Source organism: Thunnus thynnus, chromosome 12, assembly GCF_963924715.1.
Source record: "Thunnus thynnus chromosome 12, fThuThy2.1, whole genome shotgun sequence".
Taxonomy (NCBI): Eukaryota; Metazoa; Chordata; class Actinopteri; order Scombriformes; family Scombridae; genus Thunnus; species Thunnus thynnus.
The window spans coordinates 1970096-1977654 of NC_089528.1; positions in this window are offsets into that span (position 1 = coordinate 1970096).

A 7559-nucleotide genomic window follows, 5' to 3' on the forward strand; every position below is an offset into this window, starting at 1 on the left:
TACCGTAGGAAGCCAGAATCTTAAAAACATTGTCATTTATTGTAATCTGGGGTTTTGTCATCCAATATCCACGCTCTTGTCTGGTGATAGGCTTTCTGAATGTCTCACTGCATCCACACTACACAGGCTAATTTTGAAATTTTGTTTAAGCGACCACGTCATTGTTTTCCAAAAGCTTCCACTCACAGTAAAAGTTGCAGTGAACACACTAAGATTCATCCACTCAGGGAACCATTTTTGAAAAGCTCCGTTTTGGAAAAACAACAGTTAAGTGTTTTCAGACTACTCTCAGTGAAGTAAACCCAGGTTTTCTAACAAAGTTGATTTGCAAACAAAGAGTTCAAGTCAAAATGTAATTATAAATGAGTATCTAAATATAAATATAAATGAATATAAATATTTGTAGTGTTGGTATATTAACAGGATAACCAACTAATCACTCACAGAGATACACTGGCTAGTATGACGACTGACACCATCAGACAGCAACAAACTTCTTATCCAGAGTTTATCCAACTGTGCACACACACCTACAGTATGTACAAGAGGTCAAAGCTGAAGCAGGAAGTGGGTCTGAACTGTGAGATGTTTACAACAGGCACAATTTTTTTTATCATCTACCCTCATTTTCTCTTCCAAATAAATCGGGCTAACCTGGGGGTTTGTAGTTAGTTGTGGCAGTTTATTATGACTGATAGAAATGATGGATCAAACTACAGAACATAGTTTGTATGTGTGGACTGTGGAGTGGACTTCAACTATGGCCATATGAGATGTGTTTCAGGTAACAGAATGTGACATTCAACAGGAGTATACAGTATATGGCTCTGACTTAAAAATACATTGGTAGAACTAAAAGTCTAATTGTCAAACAATAAGCTGGTGGAAATTAGAAGTGAATGACTGTGAGGGTTGCCTGTCACTCTGTAGCCAGTCAGCACCTTGGTAACCCTTGATCTGTCAGGGGTGGAAGCTGGGCTCTCTGACATTTCCAGACAGGCAGCTACACAATGAGCTTGTATGGGTCATACTGTGACTTCAATCCCTGGGCAGAGAGGAAACCCAAGCGGCAGGGAGGGAGGCAAAGACTTAGTGCTGCTGGTGCAGTCACAGGAAATAGATAGGAGGCTGTAGTAGAGAACTGGTATGGTGCAGAGTCATGTTTATGCTGCACACTCTACAGTATCTCATTTTTTCCTCCTTTCACATTAATGCTGTGTTAATCAATGACATAAGCAGGTGCAGTGCTTTGTAAGATGCAGAATTATAATGACTCATGGCTGAGAGGCACTGGTTAGACTGGGTCTGAAAATGTTCACAGCATTTTTATCCATAACTGGATGCTGAATTCAGACCGTTATTGGTAGTTTTTATAGCACACACGCATTACTTGCTACTCCTTTACTGCAAAGTACTTGAAAAGGAAGATAACAACTGATGAATCTCAACTTCTTCTTCTTTCCCGTTTATTTGGCTGACAGGTGTAAAGACAGGAGGAGCAGGCGGCGGGCTGGTTACGGGCGTGTCTTCATTCATTTCTGGCTAATTGCTGGAGTGGAAAGGAGGCTCGTGCACGTGCGCCTAGTTCCATAATGACGTAGCAACGGCTTTATAAATGTGATGAAGAGAAAGCGTCTGCATACTTCTGTCTTTGTGCGTACACACAGTTTTAGAGTTTTCTGCATCTGACCCCAATCTGGGAGCTTTGTTGCATGTCTCTCTCACTATCGACTCCAATAAAGTCTACAACGCCCCAAAACAAAGCTTAAAACCATAGAGAACAGGTAACAACAGTCAACAAACATGTGAGACTAAACATACTAATAGACAGTTATTCTCTTTGTGTTTCTATAGTTAGGCTTTACAACTACAGACACTCATCTATGAGTCAAAGAAAGTTCTTTGCTGTTGGCAGTTTTTAAGTTGTCATGCTAGCTGTTCATAATAAAATCTAATAAGTCTGTCGATCTTAATCATTCTCAATGAATCATTTCATCCAGCAGGCTTGTTGTTTTTTAACATTAAATGCCAATGTTTTAAAAATTCTCCCTTTTTACGTAATCTGCACACGGCAACTATGACATGGTTAAGTTTAGGGAAAGCTTGCGGTTATTAGATGCAAATGTTAATTGCAGATCTGTGATTTCGGTGTTTCGGGGTGTCCCACATGAAAGTCACCCACCATCCTCACAACCTCACCACATACAGGACACACTCATTTCTCAACGCTGGCTGTGGACATACATCATAAAGATAAAGATATTTCATCTACTGGTCTGATGTTCTTCCCCGAATGTGCCTGAATTTTTATATTACTATTTTTTAAAATTAAATTTGAACTGTCTTTACCTGTTTATTAATCAAAATAAACACAACTAATGACAAGCTCATAGACTCAAGAAGAAATAAAATCTCACAATTAAAAACACCACCACCATTAAACCTTTCAAAATAATGCTCGCCACTTTTTACAATCACTCTAATTTCCTGCATAGAAATAATCCAACTCAGAAGCACCTTCACGGCCCAAAGTAAAAAAAACAGACAGACAGCTCTCAGCCAGAGGATAACCAGTGTAACCAGTGTAACCAGTGTATCATTTATTCGCGGAATAAAGACAAAAATGGCGTGCACCTGACTTAACATTTATAGAACTGTTTGCACGCACATCTGCATGCGATTTGCCCTTTATAATTCAAAAATTGAAAATGTGCGCACGTGGATGAGCCTCATATATCATCCACCACACTCCCAACAATCAACCATCAATTGTCAATGCAAAACCCTCGTGAATATTGATTATATATGATGGCAGCTGTTAATGTAATCAGTTCAACAAATAAAACAATTACCGACATTTGATGAAGTGGTCAGAAATTGCAGCACACCGCAGGAGAATGGTATCGTGGAGGCATTTATAGTATGTCTGATGAGACCACTCACTCAACCTTCAGCAAACAATGCGTTTAAAATGTAGCCTATGTGTTCACGGTTGATATGTGTGCAGGTGATGAAGAGCTGAGGTGGCTGGAGAAAGTAGAGAGTGTCCAGCGCGCGCTCAGTGCACCTTTTGCTCCCGAGCAGCACGGCAGCATAGACACGTGCTCACTGAGGCAATCCTGCATGGTGATCCCTGGTGAAATATGGACAGTGCTAAAAGATTTTGTGAAAACATACCTCAAGGTGAGGCAGTCCTTTCAGAGCCCTGCCACCTGATGTGTCCTGGCATCACCTGGCCAGTGTGGGCATCGTTTGGGGATGTGGTGATGTGGCACTCAATATTTCAATTATAGTTCAAAAATAAATCATAGCCTAGATGTAAAAGGTTTAGATTTATCTTTTTAAGATGGAGAGGTGCTTATGGAATAATAGGTGGCCTGGATGTTCATGACAAAGTTTGTAGCCTATGAATTATGGTTTGATATGAAGTTAAATGAAATGTGGGAGATGAATCATTATAAACTCTGACTTCAATTCACCACCTCGTCATCTGCTTCCCTTGTATCCAACATGTTGGTGCATCTGCCTCTGAATTTCAGTACACTTACGCACATTCTCCCATCAAGTTTGCTTTTATAAACCCCGACTTTTCTCTGGGAAATGGCGTAGGCCTACGCATCTTTAAAAGCCCGTTTTGTGCGTACTGCATGCACAGATTATAAATGAGAGCCCTGGGGATGTGCCACTCACTGGGAGTGGGGTTTAGAAAGAAGGGCTGTGTCTGAGATTTCGGACCCTGAATGAATCATCGTTATTTTGCGTCATCAGAGAAAGGTTCAACTTTATGCAAAGATCTTCTGACGCAATGTGAGCGACGACCAGCGAGAGCCATTCACGCTGCTTCTGACTCCAGCTGACACCGACTCCACCACACTAACATGAAACAACTTTACACAAGATACAGGAGGAGCTGGTCGTCGCGGTCTCCGGTTTTTCTCTGACGTGACCTTAACAAACTATGTGTGGAAACAAATCACCGCCATTGTTGGTTCATTAATAAGGCCTACGTCAGAAAACAACTGTCCAGTCAGAACGGAGTCCTATGTAAATGACGTGCTCAACGCAAAACACACAGAACAGATGCTGTCTCTATGTATTAGGGCTTCAACTACAACAACAACTTCTACCAACAGTTATTTTCATTATCGACTAATCTGTCGATTATTTTCTTGGTTAAATGATTAGTTGTTTGGTCCATAAATTGTCAGGAAATGGTGAAAAATGTCGATCACTGTTTCCAAAAGTCCAAAGTCAGTAGGCAGTGCCAGGACATCATGCAGAAGTCAGTAACGGTGGGTGTGGGTCAATAGCTGGTCCTCCTTAAACAGAATGGAGACTAGTTGGTCCATCTTAAAAGGTCAGTCCACCTTAAGTGAGCCTGGTCAGTTTCAGAATGTGTTGCTGTCTTTTCAACCACTGAGCTGCTGACATGCTTGGCCTGGTAGTGGTTGGTAGTTAAAGGTTTTGGTTGCTAGTAGTTACTGTCCAAAACATCATGATCTTGTTGAAGGTTAAATTTTGTCAGTGATCATTTTGGGGAAGTTAAGCTTCCCCTATCCTCTCATCAGTGCCGTCTATGGTTTACTGCAGAGCTGGGCCAGTGCACAACCAAACTAAGCACCTGCTTAGGGCCCCCAGCATGAAGGGGCCCCCAAGAGCTGACTCAGACTGTCTCAAAATGTGGGAATGCCCCTAAACTGTGGTACCATTGCAACAACAACCAGTAATAAGAACCCCCCCCTCCCGTAACAGGCCCCATCTCATTGGTGTGTCTGTGAGTCACAGAGCTGCAAGTTTGTTTGCATTGACTAATGTTAGGCAAAATAGAGAGGGATTATCTGTCCAGGAGTGAAAAAAGAGAGAAAGAAAGAGGAGGAAGAGAAGAGAAAGCAGGGCAGTGATAAGTGGAGCAGATAATGATGAATGATGATAAATGATTGATGATAGTAAATGGTAAGCCAAAAAGTTAGTTAGCAAATATACATGATGTCATGTAACATGTAGCCTAGCTAACGTTTTAGGAGTTGACAAGAACTTGACTAATGCTATCTAGCAAGCTAACAGAATTTATACAGAATATACTCCCAAACAGACACGTACATGGACAGCTGTGGACACAATGGACGTGTTGTAGTTCTCTTTATACTACTTTCTGGAGTCCGTTTGGAGGACGCATTCCGCACATACACAGTAGAAGTACAAGTAGGCCTTGTAGCGTAGCAGCCGCGTGCCCTCAAACAAATTGGAGGTGAGTGGATGTTTGCACAGAGCCTACGTGTACAACCTCTGATGATGAAATTTACATCACATAACCTAGCAGACTCTCGCGTAGCTCTACTCGCGCACACGGACAGTATCATTTTGGCTCTGATTTGGTAAAATAAAATACACATCCACATATTTATGTTTACGAGAACAATAAATACAGATACAACCACAAATGTAGTATTGAATTTAAATGTAGTATTGCCGCAACAGTCAATAAACTCCCAGCCATGACTGACTGCACGTTTGTGAAAACTAGTTAGCAAGCGAGATGAGAAGTCCAAAAATTGATATCTGAGGTAAGCTAATGGATAAAAGTCTGAAACATCCAGCTTCTGCCACTACAAGTGGTAGTAGTACAGATGTAAACTTGAGCAAACCTACTGAAAAAAGAGACTAAGGCTAAAAATAGATACAATATAGTAACAATTTATATAATAAATATTGTTACTATATTGTCCGAATAATAAATATTGTTAAATTGTTAAATATTGTTAAAAAAAAATCAGAACGTGTGGAACATGTGAGGTGGCTGTGGGGGTTCATCAGACCACTGACGTACCTGAGCATAAACTTCATACTCTTTTCACAAAATGCAAGACATTAAGTATAGTGCACTACATAGTAAATAGCAGTGGTGGAACAAGTACTAAGTAAAAGTATCAATACAACAATGTAAAAATACTCCATTACAAGTAAAAGTCCTGCATTTAAAATCCCACTGAAGTTAAAGTATAGAAGTATTACCAGCTAAATGTACTTAAAGTACTAAAGTAAAAGTACTCGATTTGCAGAAAGTCAGTGATGACTGATATATTTAATAAATTTAACAAAGTACTTTGTTAATACTGATGAGTCAATACATAAGCAGCATTTTATTGTTGTGGCTGTTCAAGGTGGAGCCAGTTGGAACTACACTGAGGGTCATAAGATCCATCTGAGGGGTCTTGAAACGATAGATTTGGTAGGAAAGAAGAAAAAGCATAGTGTTGCTACATACATTTAGATTCATTTGAACCTCTGCATGTTTGTGAAATACTGAAGAGTTTTTACCTTTTGGGCCTCAAACAGTTATTTTTCTGACACCCTGTGAGGGGAAGTTCAAACAACAGTACTGATGGATTTTAAAACTCATTTTGCTGTTGAAGCTTTAATTACCGACCATGTGAACGTGAGTGAATCTACATTTTCACATCAATGTCATCATTTAACGTTATTTAAGTGAATTCTGCTACGTGTTTTATAAAGTCTCACATACACAGACATTGGATGACAGGACGTTAAGTTGCTACTCTGCTATTTATCTGATACGAGAGGGTCGATCATGTCTTAAAATGAGCTCTTTCACAAGTGTTTCCTAGTTTATTAAACCAATTCTGTGCATAGGAGATGACGATTGAGATATTCAATTAATTACAGTCATGTTGGAAGGCTGAACAAGAAGTGCGTTTCTCTCTCTGCGTGTTTTACTTGTGCTGCTAAATTAATCTGACAGCATTCAGTTCAGACTCGTGTCGTGTTACAGAAATGTTACATGTCTGACCGAGTACATTTGCAGTCGTGACTTTTATGTAAAAGTGACTAAGGTGCTTAATCAGACATAAGCCCAACATGTTCAACTGTCATCAGATTAACGTAAAGGGCTGCATGTCTGAAAGGGGCATAAAGGCAGTCTTACCTTTATCAACAATTTTCCATCTATGATGTCAAATCCAAAATGTTTCCTCACATTACTTCTCAAATGGTTTGGCAGCCTGGTCACTGTAGTTTTTAATCAAACCTTGCTCAAACAGGAGGAAATAGTGCATTTGTTATTTTCAGCGGCAGATTCATCTACATTTGGTGCTCTAGTGAGTAGCAGCAGCAGGACGGTGTGTGTGTGGGATTGGGTCAAATTAAACTACAGTGTGTGTGTTCATGGTAATGAAGGAACATGTCCGCCGGTGCAGCAGTGTGTCCCACCGATGTGTTTTAATAGTTTTTGGACAACGATGGAGCTCTACAGCCAAGAGGAGGAAGATACAGTATATCAGGCTTTGGAAACACACATGATACTTGTTAGTAGATCAGTTCATTGTTGGTTTCGGGTCTGAACATGGAACAGTAAGAAAACGACAGAATATCACCAGACTAATCCTTTAAACGCTGGGAGTGTAACATGTAAACAACGATTATTTTTATTATTGATTATTTTCTCGATTAATCATTTTGTCTACAAAATGTCTGAAAATAGTGAAAAATGACAGTTATAATTTTCCAAAATAGAAGGTGATGTCTTCAAATGACTAACAGTC